The sequence below is a fragment of the Gymnogyps californianus genome, chromosome 1 (genome assembly GCF_018139145.2).
Source record: "Gymnogyps californianus isolate 813 chromosome 1, ASM1813914v2, whole genome shotgun sequence".
Lineage (NCBI taxonomy): Eukaryota > Metazoa > Chordata > Aves > Accipitriformes > Cathartidae > Gymnogyps > Gymnogyps californianus.
In genome coordinates this window covers 48,003,471-48,029,992 of record NC_059471.1, presented here as the reverse complement: position 1 = coordinate 48,029,992, position 26,522 = coordinate 48,003,471, and positions in this window count along the sequence as shown.

Genomic DNA, 26,522 nt, shown 5'->3' with positions numbered 1-26,522 from the left:
TAATCTCTACACTGCCCTAATTTAAATAGCCAGCCTAAAACTAATGCATTGCAAATCTTTATGGTTGTGACATTATAATATGGTATCTCATCAGCTTTTAAAGGAAGCTGTATTACTGCTCTGCAAGAGGTTTGTTACATTGAATTAATGTTGCATTAGAACCCTTTCAGTAAGTCAAATGGCATTACTCACTCATATAGCATTCTTGGCAAGCCTCAAAAACCATTTTTAATACTTAGGAACTATGAGACAGAGCCAGACAGTGATCTGATGTTTAAAACAGGACTAGGCACCTTATTTCAAAATTGCAGCACAGGGGAAAAAAAAAAAAAACGAACGGAAAAAAAGAAAAAAAAAATCATTAGGTTCTTAAGCCTAAAGGCATCTACTTTTGGTCAATGTTTCTACATACCCCTGCATCCTGACCAGAGTAGAGTAATTTAGCCTTTCCTTCACATGTTACTGCAAAAAATAACTTGTGAAACCACAATTACTCTTCAAACCATGTTGAGAAAAACATCCGTAGCTGTTCTGTTCTTAGAAAATGAACCTGATGTATTTTAAGGGTGCATGTGGGACCTGCACAGCCTGGTGCTGGCAGGGAAGGAGGGACTGTCACCTTCTGTCCCCGGCTGGGAAGGCCCCAGCAGTGTTTCCTCCATCCCTTTCTCTGAGCAGCGCAAAGGGACCAAATCACATGAGCAAATCCATGGTTACCCCTGTTTAGCATTCAGGCGATGACACTTGGCTTGCCTTTCTCATGGCAACAACCACCCTCAAACGCATTCAACTCCTTGGCTGTCCATCTCTCAATGAGTCTTCAGGTGGCTCTTGGATACATGCTAAGAAAGTGAAAAATCCTGCGTGTCATGGGTTAATTTTTATGCCGATGATGACTGTAGCTGTTTACTTTTTTAAAAAATGGCTGATATACATTGCAACTGGCTGAGTGCACAGCCAAAAACAGACCACAGGAAATCTCTTTGACAGCCAGGAAGGCAGAATTGCTAACATGGGTCTGCATTACAGTAAAAAAAAAAGAAAAAAAAAAAAAGAAAAAAAAGGTTGTGAGATCTCAAGGAGAAAAGTTGATGCTACAAAAAAACCCACAAATGGCTGGTTTCTAAGAAGAGACATCTATTAATAGCACAGGCATAAATAACTCTTTCCATTTTATCTGAAGGATTATTGTGGCTTTTCACCCCAGTTTTTTTTTCAACGGAAGTACAGAAGACTCTGTAATACCAAGCAAATAAACCAGCCTAATATAAAATTCTCGCTGGAGATAAGAAAGCACACTAGGTTATTTATTGCTATATTTTTGTATTTTGTTTCGGTTCTCCTTTGATCTGTGTTAACACAGGCATTAAACTGACAGCTTAGGGTCACAATACGTACTACAATATTGAAAGCCAGTCATGTATAAGGGAGTATCAAACTGTTCATTTAGAGCGAGTTACAAGTTTCAGTTAATGCAGTTCTCTGGGGTCTAGATCCATCCATAAAGATAAAATGTTTACTGGCTTTTTAAAAAATGAATGGATAGAGAAGCTGTGTGTACTCCTGTTTTTTAAGGTATAAACATCTGCAGCAGACAGCGGGGTTGATTCTCCTTCCAGTTACGGTGGTGTAACAAGAGTTGCTTCACAGACGGCAGAGGAATTTCAGCAGTAAATGAAAAAAGAATAAGGCTCATTGTGCTTTTAATTTTGTTTCATGTAGGCAAGAGGGGAGAAAATTGATTTTAGTCCCAGCCTTTTTTTTCTCATACATGTCACTGATGCATTTTCAACCCTTGGAGAATTGGTGAATGTGGGAATACAGGCTCTAATACAAAACACTTGGCCTGTTTTCAGTTCCTAACACATACTCCAGAGTTCATGTTATGGTTATCAGAAAGAATCTATGAAAAATGAAGCTGCACACAACTGCAGACCATCAGCGTGGCTTAACCCCGTCAGGCGGGGATGAAGCAGGAAGTGCTTTGTGACACTGACTGGCAGAAATACAAACTGATGAAGAAAACACGCGGCAGGAAAGAGGGTCTTAGATGGTGAGTTAGAGCCGAGGACATTAACTAGAACTATACTCTGCCAGGGCCAAGATCAGAGGAGCCTGACATACTTGTTAAAGGTTTCATCAAAAGGATTAGTTCCAGCAGCTTTTTTTAACCTTTCCTACAACACAATTTACCCAAAGGTGGCCGAGGGCAACAGGGGCTGCCCTGTGAGATAACATTTTTAATTGTACAAATGCCATTCTTGATGTCATAATCCTGAGGTTAATGCAGTTGCAGGTCCCGAACAGATGTGCCGTAGGCTGCCCATCGTTTGGAGAGGTGGCCACGCAGAAAGTTAAAATGGCCACAGTTCAGTGACGAATTAAGCAACTGCCCTGGGTGTTTTCCTACATTTCACCCACATACTTTTGCATTCTATTAATTATTCTTAGCCCCTATGTAAAGCAAAGAAACAAAAATAATTCATATAATGTATTACCAAGGATCATCAGCCAAGTATAGCCACTGCCTAATGAGACAGCTCAGGGACAGGGCAAGGCAGTCTGTGAATGAAGGAGAGGAAAAGGGGAAGAGCCCAGAAAACATCTGGATACCACCATGCTAAATCTTACACCTTGTTGTACTTTGGCAGTACTGAATAATAAGAAATATGTTTTAAAAAAAGAACCTTTACATCGTCTGTTAAATTCAAATACACCTGCTAGATTTTAGCAGAGATCATATTTTCCACATGGGGAGAATCTGTCGATGGGTTTGCAGATGACGTACTCTATTCTTCCTTAAGAAAAAACATTTCTTAGAAGAGATGTTCACATCACACAGTTCAAAGAGTTAAAGTTTTCTTCACTTTTAAACAGAGCAAATGGTTTGCTACATGTGCTAATCTGTCGCCTATACCACCAGTTCCCAAGCAGGGAAGCATGCCTCATTGATGTGACTCAAACATGCAAGGGTTGCAGCTCAGTTAAGCAAATGAACTGAATCTGGGCAAGTTTTATACAGGGCTAGCTTGCATATTTCTGCACCACACTTCCAAAATCTGCAGCGTGGGACAGAGCAGTTCAGAGACGTTCACATGGGGGTGGGAATGGGCGAAAAGCAGCAAGCGAGGACACTGGGAAGGGGGGAGAGCAGTTTTAAGAAAAGGCAATTCCATTTTTGGGGTCAGAATTTGGGTTGGGTGTCTCTTGGAGGTGCATCAAGTTGGGTCACTCTCATATAGGCTTTAGAAAGGCTGGGGAAAATCAACAACTGGTCATATTCCTGTTTCATCATCTCCATTGCCTACAAAAGAGGAGTTGCTCCTCTCACGTGCAGCAATTGTGATCCAGCATCTTCTGCCCTCAGACCTTGGTTATCATCAGAGGTAACTCCATGCATCACAAGACTGAAGGGTATCTCACCATGGATCCACACTTCTCTGCTAATGGCCACAATCTTGTATCACACATCTAGGGGAGGAGTTAAGAGATCATGGGAGTGATGCTTTGATTATCAAGGACATGGTTTAAATTTTGGACTTCTAGGTTATTAGATCCTCTCTTGAATCATTTCAGTTCTATGTACCAGTTGGACCTTATAATCTTAGGCCATGCCCAAACTTCAATAGTGTGGTGCTAATGCAGTTTATCCCTGCAAGAAGTACATTGTACAGAACACATCTCTTTATACAAGTATGACTACACAGTCATTAGGGCTGAAATTGCCACACAAATCCTATCCTGAACTGCTCTTCATCGCTGCACCTTGAAGCAGTTGGCAAGGAAAACCATGTATTTGCAGAAGATATGTAAAAGGAGGGTTACTCTTCCTAAATACTGGATAAGATGGGAATAAGGAGGGGAAGGATCATACAAGGAAAGGAGTAATTAGTGTCGTGGAGCCAAGTTACTCAACAAGAAAACTGATGGAATTGGGAGGGGCAGGGGTTATTTAAAATAGGAACTGGGGAAAAGCTAACAGGTGCTGAGGAGCACTCAGGTCAGATAAAGACATCTGCTGGAGATGTCAAGAGCACAAAGGTAACTCTATGTCTGGGAGTAGAGGGTGGGATAAAAATGACAACTGAACAGGAAATGCAAAAGACTGGGACTGTAGAGGTACATCCCAGCAAAGAAACAGGGTGTCAGATGGCGGAGTAAAATACAGACAGACACACAAAAACTGTGAATACAGACACTTGTGAGGAGCCTGAGGGGGAAAAAAAAAAAGAAAGTAAAAATTAAAAAAGAAACAGGTGCACTAGAATGGCTGGCACAGAGGGACGATGATAACATAAAAGCATTTCTGCAATGCGACGGAGTGGTAAATATTAAGGCAGAAATGTCCTGCCATTAGGCTTTGTAAGTGAATGAGATGTCTTTTGAGAGACTCTCTAGCTCCTATACACACTACAGACTTGACTCAAAACTGCTAGTTGACCTAAGCACTGCATTACGTAGGAAATCTGACAGGATGTTGATAATGATCCTCTGACTAAAATATAGAAATGAACCAGTATAAAATATAACAGATGGACAGATCGGCTTGCACAGATGAAGCAATTTATATCAGCAGTTCTGTGAGATTTTAAGTCATTGTAAGCTGATCTTTTTCCTTTAACAAATATGTGACTACATTTAGTCAGCTTGTAGTAAAGCATATTGCAACATATGCATTCATTCATTTAAAGTGAGTGAAAAAAGAGTTAAAAAAATAAACTGCCAGAGCCTTTATGCAGTATACTTTTGTTTAATACAAAGAACACAGAACCCTTTCAGTTAATTGCATGTTTGATCATCAATATCCTGTCTTTTGCAAGTAAATACTCCCACGCAAGAAATTCAAATAAGGTACTTCTGAGTATAGAAGCTTTCAACTACTTTCAGTTTATTTATCTAGGTTATTCCACATGTTGGTGTTCATCTTTCTCATAACAGGACTTAAAAACAGTCCGCTTGATGAACTTTAATAAAAGGCAATAAACAGAGCTAACAATGTTAAATTGAAAGTAAACACATAGGACCAGTAGCATCGTATAACATGACAGGATTTATGAAACAACTCTCTCAGCAAAAACACTTGATTAGACTTTTGTTCCAAAAACATCTATACCTAGGACACATGCAAATTCACACTCTGTCTCCAAATTTATTGTTTTTACAGAAGGTGAGCACTGCTTTGCTCCTGGCTTCTCTGCAAAGAAATGTTTGTAAGAAAGATAAGGGTGATCCATTTCCACCAAGTCCGTGGCAGAAGTGCCATTTGTGGTAGTGGTACAGGCCAAGGTCCCCACACAAACACTACCAAGGTGTCCCAGACATCTCAGCCCAGAGGCAGGGGTACCTCCTTTCTGCAGGTGATTCTCGCTCTTTCCATTGCCCACACGGACAAAGCAACTGTGCTCTTAAACTTAGAGATTTCTTGTGATTTCAGGTGCACTTAGGCTCCAAGTTTTGAGTCTCTCAGGTTTTGAGTTTTGGGGGCTAAAAGCAAGGTCTAGAAAAGCTATGGGGCCTATCCCCTGTACAGTCAGAACTGGCACTACAAGATACGTAGAAATGTTCATAACTCAGGTAGCAAAAAACAATGAAGTGAGTCATTTCCCTAAGGCTGGCATAGGCCCACCTGGTGGCACCTGCTGTTTGGGAACTGGAAGTCCTCTAGCCCCTGCAGCCTGGAATTCATGGCAGGTAGCACAAGTGAACTCTGGTGAGGACTCAAAAGGTGACCCTGGGCTAAGCTCTATGTGGCTATACAGAGCAGCCACCAGGACACAGCCCTTGCAGAATTGCCTCACTGCTATTCTATGTCTCTAAGGCCAAATTTGGATTTTCAGATTCTCTGTTTAGGTGCCCTATCACCTTGGACAGGTACCCAACTCATGGTTTCTATAGTAAACTCTCTTCAGTACCTAAATATCTTTCTCCTGAGCATGCCCACAACAACCTAAGTTTTGACAGTGTCAAGCAAGCTGGCACCTAATTCACATCTAAAGACAGACAATTCACAGACTACATACTCCTCTGTCTGCAAAGGCCGGTCTGGGAGCTGATTTTGTGCCATGCCTTTCTACATGTCTATAAGCAAAGTAGGCACTGAAGTCTGAACCGTAGGGACCTGCATACCTCCATGTGGAATTCATGGCCAAGAACCCTCTCTTGGACGTTGGCTATTAAACCAGCCATTTCTCACAAGTGGCAGTCAAAAGAGGAAAGAAAGGCCTCGTATTTCTGACATTGCCAGAGAATACTTTAACCCTGGCTCCCATCTTCTGCTGGTCTTTAGGAGAACAGATGCACTAAGGTAACCAGCTCCAGGAATTGTTTCGTAGCCGTGACCCCAATTAGCAGTAGGCGTTTCTTTGCAACCTCAAAGTAAGTGTTTCACTTTCAGAAGTAGTGCCTAAATCACACTATCATCTCATAACTATCTCCTAATAGCCAGCTAAGTTTTTCCACTCTGTACCGACTTCTGTGGATCTTCTTTCTGGCACTTTCTCTCTTCATGGTTTGATTTCACTACTGGCAAAGACACAGATTCCTCTAATCTAATGTCAGCAGTCTGAAAGATGAATGCGTAATCAAAGCTAGCCCTCTAGGCTCCCTCTACAGTAAGTGCAGAGGAATTGGTGTTTCCAGACAGTGCCACATCCCTTACCACAACAGCCCCATCTAAAATGCCGGGTTGAATCCACTTTTAAAAGGACCTTCTAAAAGAAACAAGGTAAAATGAAATTGTGAAATATGGTAACACTTAGAAAAGTTTCTCAGTTTCTACTCGACAACACTGAGAGGTTTTTGAAGGCTTTACCTAAATCCTCAACACCAAGTGGGTGTAAATCAGTCAGTCAGTTCCTATGACTGTAGAAGCTGAAAACATTATCTTCCAACTCAAGGCTATATAAGGCTTTCCAGTCCCAAATGATGAATATTAGAAATGGCAAGAGCCTGTGCAACTCAGAGCCAAGCACTGACAATGTTTGAAGTCAAGCTAAAAATACAGCCCCTGTCCAGATCCCAAACAAGGCAGGCAACAACTGCAGATGGTTATAGGGGATACAGTGGCAGGGATGCACAAACACACACAGAGCAAGACACAACATTATACCATCGCTGCTTTCTCACGCTGCCTGCTACCTCCATTCAGTGCGTTTCCTGGAATTTCTTACAAATATTTAGTTATTTTACATTCATTCTGAAAGATGTTTTACCAAGTTGGTAAATTCAAGTCAGACAGGGCTTGGCTGCCTGGTTTCCAGGTTTGTGTCATGTAACTCATTAACTCAAATGGCTTTTCAGCAGTCCTTGTTGAGTAATGCAGTGCCCGTTCAGACTTCTGTTATAAACCCTGTATTCACACATTCTTAGCACGATGTAAAATTTTCCCCCAAATCCAGAGTCATCAGTTCAGCCATTCCCCAACACTGTGTAAGACAGCCTCCTACTTTGAATTCCTGCTCGCTGCAGAAGCAGTAGGAAGGAGACTTCTGTGCCCAGAGGTCAGTGTTGGGAAATCCCTTCTGTAACTTTGGAGCAGGTCCATCTTTCTTCAACTGATCTGGTTTCTTTATACAAACTAAACCAAGGTTTGTTTAACCTCTTATTGACAAACCTCTCGTGGTAGATTTCCACGGCCTCCTAGTCTAGTTCAGCATCACCCCTGACCACAGAGGAACCTTAAAGGATGAGTTTAACTTGGAGCTAGAGAGACCTTAACCCTAGCAACCAACTCTGGGATCACAAGCTGCATTTTTACATGTTATTTTCACCAAAAAAAATAGTGGTTTTCAAGTGCAGACTTTTCAGGAGACAGAATAAGAAGGCTTTTACCACTTTTCAATCAATGTCCTATGTGGTGCTGTAGGACAGCAGCAATACAGCCTGATCCTACCCAAAGTGTGTTGGGACCCCATCCTGTTAAGGAATGTTTTTGCACAACTTTGCAAGCAGTATCTGAGTGCTGTAGCACTGGTGGGAATTCCTGTGACCTGCATGGAAACATGGAATTTGTCACATGGAGTTACATGAAAAACTTAGACAAAAACTCAGGCTTGAAAAGCCAGAAGACAAACCTATTAATTGGGTGTGGCCTGGTGGAGAATATAAGGTTAGAAAATGTTTGGCCATACTGATGCATGACTTGCTTTTTATAATCTCAAAAAAAAAAAAAAAAAAGTAGCAGAGCTCCTTCAAAGTCCAGGAGGATGGTGGTGGGTAGGATATTTTCCCTGCTGATGTTCAGATACACTTCCTGGCACTGCACCCTGCAATTTAATTTACTGTGAAACTGTGCCTTAAAGTGTCAGTCTATCCCTGAATAAAGATTAGGGGATATGGTTTTGTAGAAGCACCAAGAGTTTCTTTCTTTCTTCTTTTTTTTTTTCCTTTCTTTTTTCTTCTTAGTATTGAATGCAGAGAGGAAAAGGCAGGCAGATGCATGTCATAAATAAACCCAAAGTGAACAAAGAACAGATCTCCCAAGGAACTTGCTGTCTCAGTACTTGGAGCACAAAGAAATGAAGTAAGCACGGCCCTTCATAGAGGAAGTCCTTCACTTCCTCAAGAAGTTTGAACATGCCGAGAAAGCAAAACAATTTCACAAGGCCAAAGTATATGGGCTTCTAATCCCATGAAAGTAGTATATGCTCTGTTGCAAATCCAGAGTCAACAGACTTTTCCTTTAACACAGGCACAGCACAGTTAAACCACTGGTCTAATACCGATAATGTTGTTATCACTTAGGAATTCTTTTAGAAAGTGTCAGGTTTTTCTTTGCAGGATTAAAGCAGAGATTAGAAAAAAATATCTTGGTCTCTCCTTTTTTCTCCCTTAGTTAATTCAATGGATTATAACATAGATGGATCCTAACGTGCTTCAGATGTAGGGGGCAACAACAGCATGAGCACAAGGAAAACTTGTAAGCATTTTAAAGCACTGTCTGCTTTAAAAACTCTGATCCTTGGTAATTCATGTACTGTAAAAACCCCGTAAAACAGCATGGAAAAATATGCAGAACTCACCATACATTGCAAAGAAAGGTTGGTAGGATCTGCTCTGTTTACTCTGCGTTAAGCACAATTGTTTTATTTCCCTTTCAGCAAATCCCCTACAAAGAGAGCTGCAGAGGGTGCAGCATTAGGGACGTAGAGCGGAGCCAGACATCCCCCTGCTCCTTGGGCAGCCAGACATCCCCCTGCTCCTTGGGCAGCCAGACATCCCCCTGCTCCTTGGGCTGCTGCCGCTCAGCACAGGGGCTGCACGCCGGCAGCAGCGGGACGACAAGGAGACGACAGCTGGGGCGGGAGGGAGTCAGAGGGAGGAACCGCTCCGAGCAGCACAGCTCTGGCCACAAATATTTACTGATAACTGCTGCTGCAGCAATGATTGTCTAGGGACATAAGCAAGGAAGAATCTGGAAGGAGACATCATATCTTTTATTAGTCCTAGCCAATAACACTAGGGAAAAAAATGAAGACAAGATTTCGTGACCTAAAGATGAGCTGTTGTATCTGGAAGTTGTCTATTTTTTTAGCGGTATCAGTGTGTCTAATAAAAGACATTGCCTCTCCCCACAGCTCTTGGTTCATATATATTTCCAGATCAGCATGTTTAGCCATTACATTTCTAATCCAGCCTTTCAGAAAGCTGATGGGAAAATAAAAATTAAGAAGCCACCGATCACAAGCCAGAGGGAGATGTAAATAAATAAATAGACTGAAAAGCCATTATAACCCCTAAGAATCACATGCTCCTTGCCAGTTGCAATTTTGGACTCAGACATATACCTGTTTTGACAGCTCTCAGTATTGGCATGTGCTGAGGAAGAGAAAAGGGAGCGAGGCAGTAGCTGGAGTTCCCAGCTTACCGGTGGCAGTGTCACAGCAATTGCAACAGACTGGGATGCAGACCGAGCTGGATCCCACTTCCAGCTATCGTGGAAGATGGCCAGGAAGGACGGTAAGGACGTAGGATGTCCAGTCCACAGCAGAGCCGTGACTCCTCGAGGTGTGAGGCTGGCCCCAGAACTACAGGCAGCATCTGCCCTTGCACTGTATGTAGGGGCTGTGTTCTTATTTTCACTAGATTCACGCTCAGGCTCGTCACCACCTCCCACTTTTGGTCTTTTCCTTCTCTCGCCTTCCCTCTGCATCCGTTTCGGTGCTCCTCTGCACTTCCCTGCCCCGCTGCACCGCCAGCAGCCCCTGCCCAGCTCTGCTCTTGTCCCTCTGTCTCCTCCTGGGCACATCCTGCCCAGAGCGTTGTTAGCTCCTGCTCCACACAGCTGAGACAAGAGCTGCTGGGCCCATCCAGAGCTCCTTCCCCACCAGCATGGCAGCAAACTGTCCCCAAGGCACCGCTGTTGTCACCAGGGGCCGGGGAAGGATGGCTTCTCATCTGCAGGAGATGGCTGCTCCGAGCCCCAGCCCCAGCTCCTGCTCACCCCTCGACCTCCCTGTGCATCACCAGTAGTGGGAGGCTGCAACTAGCAAAGGCAGACTCGTTGGCTGAAAACATATTAGACCATGGACACCTATGTCCAACAGGACCTTTTTTCCTACACAACCCAAATTTTCTCACAGACGAAGGGTCTCTGGCATCACTATGAGTGGGGAGCGGTGTGCTGCAGCGGGGAGCAGAAGTGGGGGACCACGGAGAGCGATTCATCCCTCCGAGCACAGGAGCAACACAAGAGGCAGGAACATGCCCCAGTTTTGTAATGTGCCCAAGGAGAAACTCAGGAACCGTAGCTTTCTGAAAAATCACACCTATAACTATGTGACCCCTTTTTTCCCTTATTCGAACTCCTGTATCATCTTTTTCCTCATACACGCACATGTCTTCTTACGTCTTGTCCCAGCTGAAAGGACAGTATTTGCCCCACAAATGCCACAGAGAAAAGCTACAGATACTGTTTATTCTTCGAGCATATTTTTATTTCTTTTAGTAGAATTTAAATCTTTTTCTGCAATTAGCTTCCAAAGGGTTAACTTAAGATGATTTTTAAAAAAAATAAAATAAAAGCTCACAGCTCCTGAGATAGTATCAGCCCATTAAACATAGGTAAGAATATGAGAGGGAAAGAGAAGGGAACAGATATTATATATGTAAGGAAAATTAAAACTCAGGATGTTGGGCGTGGGGGGAATGTGCTTTGAAGTACAAAAGATCCATTGTTAATGTGGGACAAAACCTCCCCAGTATGGGACAGAGATAAAAAGGAGGGAGTTTCTAACAGATCAAGGTCAACCAAGATATATGAATAACATAAATGCTATTAATCTCGTACAGCATGAATCAGAGAATTGCAGCAGGGTATAGCTGTGTGGCGGAGTTCATGGCATGAGTGTTTTATGCCACTTTGTATTAGATAATGAGCGTATTCATCACAGACTCCTACACATCATCCAAACTGGCAGAGAAGGAGCTTTAAGGAGCTTGAGAGAACAAATCAAAGAGCTGGATCTAAAGCTCAGAAAGGTAATAGGGATGTTCAAATACTGCCCCAAGTTTAGATATTTGCAGGCAACCATACAATCTGACTCTGCAGGAAATAGCGTGAGAAAGAAGCTCTTAGTTGGACAGCTTGCTGCTTATTATTTATGATGCTGCCTCTGTCATAACAGCCGATTTTACCAATTAGAAAAGATGTAGAGCAAGACAGGAAAAGACTACACCAGAAAAACTCTCTCTTTCTTGCCTCCTTTTTTTTTTTTTTTTAAATTCTCATGGCTGCAAATTCAGAGACACAAAGAGAATCAATTTTCATCTTGGAGGGCTTAATCTAAACATTGTTGGGAAGCAAGAGACTGAGCCATATTGGAGTCAAAAAGTACATAACCAGATGTAATTCTGATTTCACATGTTGCATTTCCACACATTTTAGCCTCCTGAAATTCCAGAGACACATGTGTTCCACAGGAGAAGCTTAAGGGATAATTTATCTTGAGGAGGAAGGAAATGAAAATGTATACATGTGTGTATATAATTTTGACAACAATCTGCAACCAGATTGTTTGCAGTGGTTTGCACTTCCATTTATTTATTCTAAACAAACATTTTAACTCAATGACATGGATCTATGTAGCATGGTTTTCCTGATTGTTATGCCTTTCAGATTTTTAAAGAAAGCTGAAATACAGTTGGGACCAAATTAAAATTCCAAAACCGACTAATTCCTTCTCCCTGAGGTTAGCAGGGTTTTCTCAGCATGAACCTAGACTTGCATTCAATTCTACATTTTGGTGCCATGTAATCAATGGAAAAGGGCAAGCCCCATAATGGGGCCAGCTCTCCACAATGAGCACATCCAAACTTAAAAAAAGAGATTTTGAAAGAGGGGCTGGTTGTTTGTAACGCAGTAGCATCTAGAGGCTACACTACATTTGGAGCTATTCTGCAATACTCATGTAAATACGTACTCTGTGTGTGTACATATACACTACGTATGCATGCATATGTGTATTGTACATATACATACATGCAATATATGCTATAAAATGCTTCTCTACCTGATCTTTAGGAGATATATTGTTTGAGCTTAGTGAAGGGAAGTTGGAGCAGGGGAGGGGGAAATAAAAAGAGAAGGAAGGGCTGGAATGGTTCGAGGTAAAGCACCGCCCAGCAAACCTCTGAGGACGGTTCAAAGGCAATGCCAGTACTATGAGCACGAAAAATACCATCACTCCTCCAGCCAACTTACAAAATGGGCTTGAGCAGGACAGAAAGAGCAATGGGAGACCAAAGGAAAGGCAGGAGATTTGTTTAAAAACTGTTAGTACAATCATTAATTTGTGTAGAGAAAACCAGGAGAAAGCACAGAGCAAGATTCAGACCACCAAATTCTCCTTGTGGTTACCTATATCCAAGTAGCCAAAGGATCCTGAAAGCCTATACTGGCCAGCAGCACGGAAGCCTGAGGATCCTACAGTCCCCCAGCGCCTCCCTGGTGAGCCTGGGAGTTTCCAGAGCCCCTTGTCTTGAGCACACTCCTCTCTGGGAAGAGGTACCCATCTTCCCCACAGGCTCTGCAAGCTCCTGCTTCACGTCCTGCAGACCTTATCTACACTACTGAATACAACAGGCTTGGGATGGCTAAACACTCTTCCTCTTAAAACAGGTGCTTGCTGCATCTAGGGTCCCTTCTGGGAATTGCTCTGGTGCCCTACGTAGATGATGTCTCTGGAGAAGGTGTTTCAGGCTTCCCCTACAAGTCTACCTAGAGAGCCCATGGTGCAGAGAAGTACCTTGCCGCCGGACTGCCCTGCCACCAGGGCCTGCTACCCCACCTGATGGGGACAGGCCACCAAGAGTGTGGGTCAGAGGAGAAGGAAGAGTCGGGGGCAGAGGAAACCCAACCCCACAGGCTCAGTGTCAGGGCATTAAGCTGAGAGGGGGGAATCAGAAATATCAGACCCGGCTTCCACAATTTTCTAGCCAATGCATGTCTTAGATAAGACCCATCCCCAGTCTCCTTCCGCTCCCTGAAAATTGCCGGCTACACCAAACAAGTACCCTCAAGCAGCCATTGCTCATACAGAGCTGGGCTGCCCTCATGAGGGGAAACTGAGGCAGCTTCTATTTCTGTAGGAGGGGAGGAACCATCATGAGAGGAGGCACAAGAAATGGCGCATTCCCATGAAAAACTGAAGTGAGTCAGAGCATCTTCTTTCCAGCTATACATAATTAAAATATGAATGCTTCACTTGTGACAGCAGCCCCACAAAGCTGGGAAGGCAGTGGGAGACGCTTCAACCTTCGCTCCTGTCCTGCCATACAGACACTCAGCCAGGGCATAAGAACGAACAAAAAAATGGTAATATTCATAGTCACATAGTTATGGAGTTATGAATGTAACATTTAGGGGTTTTTTCAATGTAATTGCTACATTCCGTTTATTTAGATGTGCGAGACCAAAAAAAACACCTCTCTCAGAGGCTTTTACCTCATAGTTAAATATAGTGGTGAAGCAGTTAACATATTTATGTATCACCGTGTTGGCATGGGGTTTTTATCTTTTATTGGCACCATTTTATCCCCGGAGACAATAGGAGATTGTTCTCACTGTGTGTAAAAAGATCTTGTTCTGGCAAGTAGGGTTTTCCCAGTCAACAAGTTTAAAATCCTTGGTAAGGGAGACGTACGCCGTGTTGGGACCGGCCTGCTAAGCATCTCCTCGCGGCAGCAACTGCTTCGCCATTAACTGCTCCCGAGGCTGCTGCAGCACAGAGCCTGTGCCTGCTGTCAAACGAGGCGGAGGAGAGAGTGCCAAACCCGCAACTCTCTACCACACTGTTACTACAAAGACAGGGGAGAAAAGCTGATTGATCTTCTCTAGACATAACCTATACCGTAACTGTTAGAAACCACATGGTGAGAGGAAAATACGTGCCTTTAGAAGCCATTTTGTTTGCTAAAAAACACAAAATCCATATGAAAACAAAGGCTCTGATTCCCTGCTTTGGGTGCTTTTGCGTGTCTCAATATAAAAGATGTACAGGATTTCCTTCACACCTAAAGTCTTGAAAGAAAGCTGTTTTAGTGTAAACAATTAACTTCCTGGCCAATTGTTGAATTATTTGATGACTTGTTGCTGAGAAATTCAGATTCTCTACTGTTGAGTTTTGATTAGACAGATAATCCACTCTAGATTCATCCAGACATTGTAGTTTATTTGTAGTCATACCATGGTGTTTGGCTGGCCTAGTATTTCAGTTGTTCTCATTTGCAGAGGCGATAAAGTGATTTGGTTGCTACCAGGTTTGTCAGTGCTAAGAAATACAGGCATGAGCAATGGCAGCCTCTGTTGTATATTTCATGAGTGCCCACAGTCCAACCCTTCTGCAAAACATGCTTCGGATCTCAGATTACATTGAAAAATAAAGTCTTTAGCAGTTGGAGCTACAGTCAGCTTTCAGAATGTTTACTGAGCGTAAGGCGGTGCAACAGTGATTACAAATCCAACCAAACCCCCAGGCTCCACAGCGATATGAACCGCCCAGAAGGTCATAGATGAACTGCGATCCTATAGCCATGACTATTTTCCAGATGCAATGAAATTCATCATCTTGCGGCAGATGGAAAATGAAAAGCTATCTCCTTGCCCTGCAGGGATCAACCTGCAGCTGCATTTCCCTCTCTGTCTTTTCCCTGCACGGCCCAGCTAGCTATAGATGTGTCAATAAATTCTTTGGTTTTTTTCATTTTACTTAAGCTTTGGAAGTAAACCACTGAAAAAATTGACAGGCATCTTTTTCCTAAGCAAAATGGGACTTGAAGAGAGGTGTCTTCATTGACATTAAACCAAACCAAACCACTCTGTTTCAGGGCAAACAAAACATTCAAACAGGTGCACTTTGGCATCATTTGCAAACTGAAGGCAGTAGTGCTTTTATTCAATAGCCCACATGCAGGATTTGGGAGATACTGGTTGAACCTCTGTCTTTCCCTACTGGGGTGTGAAATCCTCAGCAGCCATCTCTTGGGAGGGGATCCTGCCCGCCCTGACAAAGCAGCCCTGCTCTGCCAAGCTCTCCTCCTGGAGCTGTTCCACCCCTTTGTATAAAGTAATTACTTAAATATACATTGAACAAAGAGAGAGGGAAATGACTTCAAGGCCTATCAGTTAGGGCATTCTACTGGGAGGTAAAGCAAACCAGTGAATAATTCATTAATGATGTTGTTATTTCAGTGACCCAATAAATTTTTATTGGGGAAGAAAAAGTCATCATCAGGGATTGCGAAAATAGCCCTCAGACACCTTGTTACTTGAGGGCACTGTTTTGGCGGGGGGGTAATTGTCATGGTTCAAATGGATATGAATTAAAAAATCCCCCGCAGGTGAAATGAGAGTTGAAGCCTCCCCAGGCAGGTGCTCTAGTGACAAAATTTTTGGACAAAATGGGAAGTGGAGTTTGATTGTTTGTTTGTTTGTTTCAGAGCCTTAAAAAGGCTCACATCTTAAAAGAAAATATTTGCAACTAAGGCTTTTAAGGAACTCAGGTCAGCCCACACCTTTAATAAATTAATTAAACATAGGGCTGAACTGCAGAGTTCCTGAGTGAATTGTTTTAAAAGCATCCTCCCTACTTTATTTCGAGGCTCTGGACGGCACTGGCAGGGTACCTCCGGGTCCCGCCGACGTCTGGTATGGCTCCTTCGCTTGCCGGCACTGCAGACCAGGAAGAGCCGGAGGTGCCGGCTGGGCAGATAGACCGCCTGAGAGCAACTTAGATGCCGCAAAAATCAATAATAAACTCTCACATTTCCTGATATATAAGAAAGGAAGAAGACCAAGATACTTGACGGTACCACATTACAGGCCCCAAGTCTTGCCGAAGAAGGAACTGGAAAATGCAGCTTAATGAACCAAGTGTCATCAGGAGTAATGACCACGTCTGTCAAGGAACTTTATGCCCATAGTATTTTCAGCTTTGAACCATAATAAAGCAAAGGGAGGGTGGCTGGCTACAAAAGGTAAGTTATTGCAACAAAAAGCACTTTGTTGGAAGATTTAGACATTCCTGCTGCAGAAAGAGATGACATGGTGCCCTGAGGAGAGCTCCTTGTCCCACCTCCTCCTGACCATGGAGGAGTCTCCCTCTGTTTTCCAGAGCCTGAAAACTTCACCATCTGTTCTCATTTGAGGAAAATTCTCATTTTATCTTTTCCATTTGTTTTAAGCTGTTATTAAACAGGAGAGGCCCAAAATACAGGCTGTGCAATAGCATATGATACAGTTAATTTTTCTCGCCATCTAATGTTAACAACATATGGAGACTGGCCTGAGCTGCCAAGGTCATAAATCTATCCTTGCCCCCCGGTTTGTTCACTGAATCTCCATTTTTTATTACTGCACATTTCTCCACAGGACTTCATCAAAATACCTGGTGGGGACCTTCCAGAGGAATGAATCTTGTTGCGCAGAAGAGACTCCTCTTCCCCTCACCCCCCCAAAAAACCCATGTCCCATCAATCTCCTTTCCCCCAAATCCGGATTCCCATTTTCATTGATAAAGCACATTCCATTAATAAAATTGATTCATGTTTACAGTGTTATACAAACGTCTACAATGCACCGGGTGTTTCTTTAATATTGTTTGATTTGTGGGTGACTTCAGAGCTCCTGACGGCCACGGACATTAGCATCAGCTAGAGCCAAACCAATGGCAGGCAGGTATTGTGCAAACTTCCTTGCCATTTTGCCAGCTGACCTCACTCCTGACCCGCCAGTTCACTGCTATTCCCTTCCCATGCCAAACTATGCAGTGGTTTTGAGATGCACACAAATAAACTATCAGGCTCTTTCCAACACACTGAATTAACCAATGTTTGAATTCAAGTTTCAGGATGAAGATGTGTACACAAACCTTGAACTGCATAGCAACCAAAATTTGGCATTTCAAGGCCACTTGTTCAAATGGATATCACTCTTGTACCTTTTATTAGTTACTGTAGATAAATAGCAGGTGTAATATTGGGAAGCAAATTGTAATGAAAATTTTTTACAGAGGTGCAAATGGGCCTACAGGGCAGCTCACTGGAAAACCACTGGAACAGGGAGCAATGCTGCAGACTTGAAATGGGCATTTTTCTTTCAATTTCCAAGTACAACTTCAAGACAAACATGGATGTTCTTGTCCTTCTCCCTGCATACAGCATTAAAGTATGCATTTTTAGGTACCATAGACATGAAAGATGGACTCTGCTTGCAATCTTGTCTCTCACAAAGCCTGTATGTGAACGCTAAAACGGAACAAAGTCCAAAATGTGAAATCCACATCTGCCTCAGGTGAAAGCAGATGTTAATTGAAGCTTGTTTATTCTTCTACATATCCTGTCTCTTTACAACATACGTAATGTACACATTTCGTCTTCACTGTAGCAGTACAAATATCTTTCAAGTCTGTCAGAGATGGAGGACTAAGCTGTCATCAGTACAGCCTATGAACTCCTTTCTGTTAAAGCAAAAGTTAAGTAATTAAAGTTAACTGATGATGTTTTCTTTAAAAAGTCTTAGCTAACTGCCTGTGGGACAAATTCTGACCAGAGTTGTCCATAGAAGTTAGCTCCAGAATATTTTCATAAAAAACACCTGACTGCATAACCTTGAGCAATAATTCTGTTTTTCAGTATTTACTGGAATATCATATGATGAACTGGATTATTCACTAGAAACTTCTTTTGCCATATTGTCTTGCATAGTATGAAGTCATCTGAGTTTCAAAGAGCACATAATGTTACATCTTAACTTTAGCTTTTTCAGTCACTTTTGTTAATTATTTTGACCCAGGTTTGGGGCTTTCCCCCCTAGTTCTAGTTCTTAATCCCCTTTTCAGGAATACATTAAGCCTAAAGAATATCAACATGCAATAAATATTATTTCATGAAAGTCTCTTTTCTTTGTATGGAGAAATTAATCCAGAGTTTCCTATGTTTGGAGAAAAACCCCAGCCCTCGGAGCGGCAGGCGGAGGAGGAGAAAGCAGGAGTGAGCGCTGTTACGCCCCATCCAGACGGGCGCTGGGATCTCTCCTTGTAAAGCGTGACATGCCAGATCCAAACCCACTGCTTTTTTGGTGCTCGGATGCACCACACCTTTCAAAAGCAGTGAAAGAAAGGACGCTGTATGCTGCAAACGCTATTTTATCGCTATGTCAACAATAGTGCAGGCCTCAGCATTTAGCAAGAGCTGTTTACTTCAGGCCTGAGAAGTCTCTCATCGGCCGGGGCAGATGGGACACGCCACCAGTTTCACCACAAGGTGCCTATTTTTTTTGGTGTTGAAACAGCAAGGTGCAGAAATGCCATGTCCAGCCGCTGTATTTCACAGCTGGTGAGTTCAGGTCAAGCTCTCGCTGCCTCGGTTGGGTCCCATCGAGAGGGGACAGGGAGGAGAGGGCGGCCGTGGTGCAGGGAGCACGAGGAGCTCCCTCCCACCCATGCTATTTGCCAATGCGGAAAGGAGTCTCGCAAATAGGTCACTCATTAAAAGTTTATATAGCTGAATTCAGGAAGCCTCCTCTCAGTAGAACAATGGTAAAGGGAAAAAAAAACAAAGAAAAAAGTTTTTTATTGAGCCTTCTGGGTGGGCACAGCCACTGGGCCTGAACGCGAAGCCCAGGTGAAGCATTACCTTCCAGATACCTATCCAGCCCCTCAGAGAGCAACCGGTTATCATTTACCCTTGTGTCAACAGCTCTGCAATCCTTTCTGTACCTCTTTACAGAAATCCCAAGGAGGAAAACTTGACTACAATATTAAACGAGTCACATTTGTTGTGTTTTCTTTTTAACCAAAAACACTAACTGAGATTTAAAAAAATCAGACTAAATCCCAGTCCTACAGAAAGAGGCCTCTCTTCTTAATTCCCCCTCTCTTCGAAAGCAAGGGGACCACTTACAAATGCAAAGCGAAGATTATGTGCTAACATTGGCAGGATTTGAGGCCTTACAGCTTGTGAAACTATCTGAAACGTGGTCTCTCTGGCTGGGCAGGGTGAGTGTATTCGGTAACACACCTTCCTTTCATAGTTGTTCGGACCCAGGGATATTTTCAGAGCTCGCTGTAACTCCCTTCCTTTGTACGGAAACCAGCCCGCCAGAAGATGGGACGCGGAGCAGAGTCGGGAGCGGGGAGGCAGTTCTACGTCACACAGGATGAAAATTAAATATTAACGTGCACCTTCTGCTGCCTGCCTGGAAGTCACACAGTCACAGCATTTTAACTTGAATAGTGGTGGTGAGGGCAGGTTTGAGCTTTCAAGTGGTCATAGACCCTCCTGTTCCCCAGCAGCCACAACTAAATGCTCCTCGGGGCCTTCATCTTATTACACTATGTTTTGGATCACTTCTCATTTCATATAACAGACTAAAACATTCAGGCTTAACCTTCCAATTCACAAGAAAATCCTGCTTAGTTTGGAGCAACTGAATCAGTTTCCTGGAGCTGAGAGAGGGAATCTAGACAACTTCTTAAACAGCATAAAGGCTTCTTCCAGGGTTTTTTCTGATTGAGCTTGCAGCTAAGTAAATTTGTGGCATCATGAAAATAGGCTTTAAGGTTATGCCCACATTGCTCAATGAAGGAGTCGCGGATTGAATGCAAGCACTGGAGCCTCGATCTTCTGCACTGCTTAGCTGTTGGGTCATTCTCTGGTGCTATTTTGGACTGCTCCAGCTAAGCTCTCTCCCCATGACTGAACTTGGATGTAGTTCTGGCAAGAAATTATTCCAGAGGAGGCTCCTGACAGGCAGCATGGTTAAGACTGCACCAGGTTTGACTCTCCTCTGCTACTGTCTCAGTCCTCCAAACACTATCTCAGCAGCCTTGGAACCATTGAGCACTCCAAAATATTGCAGACCATCTGCTTCATGCTAGAAAAGCACCAGTCTGAAAAGCTGCAATGTAGGCCACATTTCAGCTGCTTTGAACTAAAACATAAATGCAAAATAAGGTGTATATGCAGTATGGATGCAGCCAGCCTGCTACGGGTCTGCTGGATCGCAGTAGCTTAGATGCAAGCCACTGCACCGTTGGCCTGGGGGCCAAGGATCCCTTTCTGCAGCTGAGATATTTAGCAGTGTACTAAGAGTCCCAGGCTGTCTCTGAAAATTTGTTTAATTCATGACAATACAAGTTCTTAAGCCCTATCTAGAGAGTGTCATCTAGCTGCTGAGCAGCACTCCTGCAGCAGGTTTGTTATTCTTCATGCCAAGCTACTAAATAAGACTCAGAACTGGTAGGGCTCTTGCTTTCGCAGGGGGAGGTTTCAAGAAAATGGGGCTTGTGCTGGTTTTGGCTAGGTTAGAGTTAATTTTCTTCATAGTAGCTAGTATGGGGCTATGTTTTGGATTTCTGCTGAAAACACAGGGATGATGTGTTGATAATACAGGGATGTTTTCATTATTGCTGAGCAGTGCTTACACAGAGTCAAGGCCTTTTCTGCTTCTCACACCACCCCACCAGCAAGTAGGCTGGGGGTGCACAAGAAGTTGGGAGGGGACACAGCTGGGCCAGCTGACCCCAACTGACCAAAGGGATATTCCATACCATATGAAATCATGCTCAGCATATAAAGCTGGGGGAAGAAGAAGGAAGGGAGGGACGTTCAGAGCGATGGCATTTGTCTTCCCAAGTAACCATTACGTGTGATGGAGCCCTGCTTTCCTGGAGATGGCTGAACACCTGCCTGCCGATGGGAAGTAGCGAATGAATTCCTTGTTTGCTTTGCTTGCGTGCACGGCTTTTGCTTTACCTGTTAACCTGTTTTTATCTCAACCCATGAGTTTTCTCACTTTTATCCTTCCGCTTCTCTCCCCCATCCCACCAGGGGGGGAGCGGGCAAGCAGCTGCGTGGGGCTTAGTTGCTGGCTGAGGTTAAACCATGACAGGCTGTAGGTCTCAGAGCACTTGGGTGACCTCTCGAAATCTCAAAATTACTAAAGTAGCAATTAATCCCAAAATAACAGCTACAAATACTGTTCATAAACTAGGTGAACAAGCTGGGAACATGACAAATTTTGACTAGCAGCTCGCTGCATGGCACACTTTAACAGACCTTGCCAGCTCTGTAATGAAAACATACAGCCCCCACAAACCATGCTAAAAAGGAGCCTGGCCACAGAAATTGGTTTCTCCGGTCTTTGTAAAGAACTCAGCCACTCTAATCACAACAAATACCAAAATACTGGGGAAAGGAGTCCCACAGCTCAATGGCATGTTTTGTGAAAAAAATTCGACATCTGCATACTTGCTTCTTTATGTCCCCTCAGTTCTTGGATCAGAAGGGAGTGAAGAGCTGATCCTCATTTGCTTGTGAAACAAAGTCTGTAGGAAAACAGGATTTCACAAAGCCCAAACCATTACATTTCAACCACCACAGACTGAAGTCTATTGCCAAATGAGAGGCAGGATCCTGGGGAAACCCGGGGGACTGGCAGCTCTGGAAGTTGCGGTATCCTCAGCCACAGGACAGCTGTCCCTGAAGGGCAGGAACACTGGCAGCTGGGGCAAATTGCTCAACTGAATTTCAAAGAATGAAAAGCAATTTTCCTATAAATGAGGAACTCCTCAGCAAGCTCCAGTGTGACCAAAAGCTATTGCTTTCTTAAGAACCTGCAGGGCACATTTTTTAAAAGGTACTGAAAGGTGCAGTTTGCAGTCCAAATACTTTTCAATGCTGATTCAGTTGACTCCATTTTGGACATATGGCTTTGGGTGGAAAAAAGCATCATCTGCAGATGCATCTCTTGATCTGACTATAGAGTAATCCTTGGTGACTAGCTTAGACTAGATGACTAAACTTTTAGGCAAATGAAATTAGATTACATGAGTCCTGCTGCAAGTGATCCAGATATGTAAACCTAGTTAGTCTGAAACAGAAATCACAGAAGAATACCCAGGTGCCATGTATGGAGGAAGAGGCCTCATAGAAGTGACAATTTTAGGAACAACTAAGAGAATTCACAGCGTCCAGTGCTCTGAGCACTAAGATGCTTAAAAAAGCTGGCAGGAAATAGTGGAAGATCCACCATCCCTTTTCAGTGTTGGAAATGTGGGCTATTCATTAGAGATTGGACACACTTTCTCTCAAAATGCTTTCTCCCCTTTGTCACTTGACAGCTGAGCAGTTTGCAGGGCTGCTCAGTAACCCAGAGACCCGGGCTACATCCCTCCTCATGCCGGGATGTGCCTGTCAAGAGAGAGCTCGGAGCTGTGGGGTGCTGTGGAAGGAGCCACTGAGCACATCCCTCATCGAAACTCGGTCAGTGATGATGACGAATGAGGATAATGAAGCACGGGGACAAGTCACCCGGGGAGCGTGGGGAATCACTGCGCTCTGGGGTTTTCAAGACCCAGCTGACAAAGTCTTAAGCAATGTGGTCTGAATTCAGCACCGGCCCTGCTTTGAACAGGAGCTTACACCCGATTACCTCCTGTGGTCCCCTCCAACCCAAATGACTGATTCTGCAGTGAGTGTGGAAACTATTGGTCCAAAGGAAAGGAGGTAAGAGCCTACCCAACCCTTTCACCTAGCTATAGCACTCAGATAGTGCTACATGGTGACATTGTGGTCACCCAGCTCATGGTAGGGGGGATGGAAAGGGGTGAGAAAGACAGAGTGGCAGGATTTCGTTTTCCTGCCGTTTTCATATCGTTGGGATACTCAGGGAAGGAGATTTTCATTTATGCTAAACATAGAAATAATCCTGAGAGCAGGAACTCAACTTCAACCTGTTGTATACCCACGCAATACACCTAAAACTGGGTTCATAAAGGAACTTAAATGTTATATACATCAGTCTGATACTCATTTCTCACTATCATGAAAAAAGATCTAGTTAATAGGGATACTCAAGATATGCTGAAGAGCATGATGCTAATGCTCACATGGGCCCAAAAGGCATATACCTGAGCCTGACCAAATTTGTTTTACCTGAGCTACAACCAGCCACATCAGAGCCATGCTGGCTCCATATCGAAATTTTTGCACAATATTTCCCAGTAGTCTAGATACTAAAGACACAGCCAAGGAAACCGAAGATGGCTCTGCATGCAGCTAGCTCAGTTGCAAAGGATTTACTAGCTTAGGATCTGGGACATAGGGTGGCTGTGATAACTTTTCCAAACTCAAACCTAAATCAAGGCTCACAGCAGTATAGTTGCCGTGACTAAACTGATGAGCGCGGAGCTGGCAGCCAAACAAGAGCAGTGCAGGTGTCAGCCCCTGGCATACACTGATTCACCACGCAGATAAGCTGCCTCTGGATAGCTGAGAGTTAACCGTATAGTATTTCTCATCTGAAGGGCAACACAATTCTGTACTAATTAGGAGCACAAGTACTACTGGATTGCATTTTATGCATTTCACAAGCCCCAAATCTGGATTAAATCACACACACTAGCTGTTTAATCACTTTTGTAACACAGATGCTGTATAATTAGAAGCTTTAAAAAAGATGGGGAGCAGGACTGTGCTAAACACTGCACAAGCATTAACATAGGCCGCAAAAACCAGAACAGAAAAAACCCAAGGAAATGAAGACGCAAAAATCACCATTATCACTGCAATTTACAGTTTAGGGCTGAGATGCAGAAGTAATAAATGGCCTGCTGAAACTTCCAAAACAAACTGAAAGCAAACCTCACTAGATTTTTCTATTTTTTTTTTAAAAACACACACCATCTTCTCTCTTGATATCACAACAGAAAGGTATACTGCATGCACACAAAATACAGTAGGTCACTTTATAGGTATGGACAAGAGACAGATCAAATTCCACATATAGTACTTATATAGCCCAAATATCATCATGAGAAAGACTTTACAAAAGCCGCAGAGAAACAACAACAAACATAAAAAATGCTTTGTGATAACATTTACTGGCAGCACATGTAGGAATTACTAAATTCATAGAATAGTTTGGGTTGGAAGAGACCTTTAAAGGTCATCTAGTCCAACCCCCCTGCAGTGAGCAGGGACATCTTCAAGTAGATCAGGTGGCTCAGAGCCCTGTCCAACCTGACCTTGAATGTTTCCAGGGATGGGGCATCTACCACCTCTCTGGGCAACCTGTTCCAGTGTCTCACCACCCGCATTGTAAAAAATTTCTTCCTTACACCTCGTCTAAATCTACCTTCTTTTACTTTAAAACCATTACCCCTTGTCCTATTGCTAGAGGCCCTGCTAAAAAGTCTGTCCCCATCTTTCTTGTAAGCCCCCTTTTAAGTATTGAAAGGCTGCGATAAGGTCTCCCCAGAGCCTGCTCTTCTCCAGACTGAACTACCCCAACTCTCTCAGCCTTTCCTCATAGGAGAGGTGTTCCAGCCCTCTGATCATTTTCATGTCCCTCCTCTGGACCCGCTCAAACAGGTCCATGTCTTTCTTGTACTGGGGACCCCAAGGCTGGATGCAGTACTCCAGGTGGGGTCTCACGAGAGTGTAGTAGAGAGGGAGAATCACCTCCCTCGACCTGCTGGCCGCACTTCTTTTGATGCAGCCCAGGATACAACTGGCTTTCTGGGCTGCGAGAACACAGTGCCGGCTCATGTCCAGCTTTTCATCCACCAGTACCCCCAAGTCCTTCTCCACCGGGCTGCTCTCAATCCCTTCATCCCCCAGCCTGTATTGATACTGGGGGTTGCCCTGGCCCAGGTGCAGGACCTTGCACAGTTATTTGATTTTTGCAAGCAAAAAGCAAATGAAGAACCATTTATCTTCCCATATTCTAAAATTACTCATTTTTATACTACAGAATCAACAAAGCTGAAGGATCTTCTTGCATTATGCATCTTCAAAGAATTGAGGTAGCCAAGAATTATGCACCTTGCATCGCACATACTTGTCAGAGTTAACATATACACCCAGTCTTAAGAACTGTACTCGCTTCACAACATCCCATTAAAGAGTCTGATCATGAAGGTAAAAAGAAAACCCCAACCAACACCTTACCAAAGACATTTCTCAGAAAATGGCAAGTGCACAAAATTTTAAGCTAGTTATTGTCATAGGACAGATACCTTCCTTGACTTACAAAATCATTAATTTTCTTTGCAGGGAATTTTTATATCATGGATTATATGTATGCTGTGGGAAGACTCTAAATATAAATTCAACTGTAAGAGGATAATTGGAAGGACACTTTCTTCTGCTGAGTTTTTATTAATGCTGATGATTTGCAAGGTAAGACTTTGCAGAACTAAATTTACTTTTGCATGACCGGCCAAAAGTTGATGAAAGTCAAAAAGCTGAAAGACTGAATTTTTTAAATTATTTTGGGGGGCTTTTGCTTTGTTTTATTTCTTGGGTATGCCTTCTTGATCAATTTGATTCTTAAATTCTTGATAACTCATTCCTCTTGAAACCTCCCTAAGTAATTTTCACATTCACAGTTCAAAGAAGCACGACCCTCTAGGAACAACCAAATTAAGTGACTCAGCCTTTGAGAACTGCAATATTCACCCTTTAGATGTCTACATCCCCCAAAGGAAAAAAAAAAAACCCATACAAATTAAATATAAAAATCAAAGTTAGAAGCAAGTAAAAAGACACTCCAACATGAAAAATTTAACACAGTACTTGAAATTTTTCATTCACTGAAACAGGTATCATATTAGACACTATTAGTGAGAACTATTAGTGTTCTGGCCTATGTTCCTCCTACAGCTGTTGCTGTTACTGGATAGATAACATTTCTAGTGAGCAGCAGTTTCTCTTTACAAGTGCAAATTTTACGAATAAAATGGTAATTCCTAAGAAGCCAGTCACAAATCTTAGTGACGCCTTTGTACAGGGTAGTTACAGAGAGGTTCACCGTAGATAGGAAGCAAGTGTTCATGAAAGCATCGTGTCCATCTAAGAGACTTTAAAAAACATGCTGGGAGGGAACATACCTTTTTTTCACCCTAAACTGAACCTCATGTAGCTACCACACTAAGTGAAATGGTAAGAAAGCTGCCCAGCATCACGAGATTTGTGACAAAATACAAAGTTGACAACACCGATTTCTTCGTTAATGTAAACCT